This window comes from Theobroma umbraticum, unplaced genomic scaffold, assembly GCF_002168275.2.
Source record: "Theobroma umbraticum cultivar Fairchild unplaced genomic scaffold, ASM216827v3 scaffold_147.0, whole genome shotgun sequence".
Classification (NCBI taxonomy): Eukaryota; Viridiplantae; Streptophyta; class Magnoliopsida; order Malvales; family Malvaceae; genus Theobroma; species Theobroma umbraticum.
In genome coordinates this window covers 151,056-151,643 of record NW_018397259.1, presented here as the reverse complement: position 1 = coordinate 151,643, position 588 = coordinate 151,056, and positions in this window count along the sequence as shown.

Below are 588 nucleotides of genomic sequence, written 5' to 3'. Positions count from 1 at the left end.
AATAGGGTTGATTGTGTTGGAACAATTGAAAGAAAATTGAGTTTTTAAAAAAAACCTCTTGAATAATAAAGATGATAATAATAATTTTCTATCTAAGATCATCTATTTATAATAGCTAAGATAAATCCTAATCAAATAGTAATCCTAATCCTAAATAAAGACTTAAAGTACTAAAATTCTAATAAAGATAGGAAAAAGAATTTCAAACTAAATAAAATAAAGAAAATAAAATCTTAAGCTAATGAAAATACTAATTAAAATAAAATTCTTGATACGCCTGCATTAGTCCCCTCAAGTTAGAAAAACTCTGCTCCGATGAGTAAGCCTTAATATACTTCTCATAGATGTCTGGATTCACTTGTTTCAACTTCTCTTCATTACTACCTTTAGCTTCAAAATTTTCAACAGATAAATACCCAACAATTTTGCTGCTTGTGGGGCTTGGAGTTGCCAATTGTTTAATCTATTCTTTAAGAGGATATAAAGTATACCTCTTGTTGTCCTTGTAGAAAGAATAGGTATTTGACTTCATCTTATGATCCATATCATGATCATACGACCAAGGTCTACCAACAAGAATATGACCAA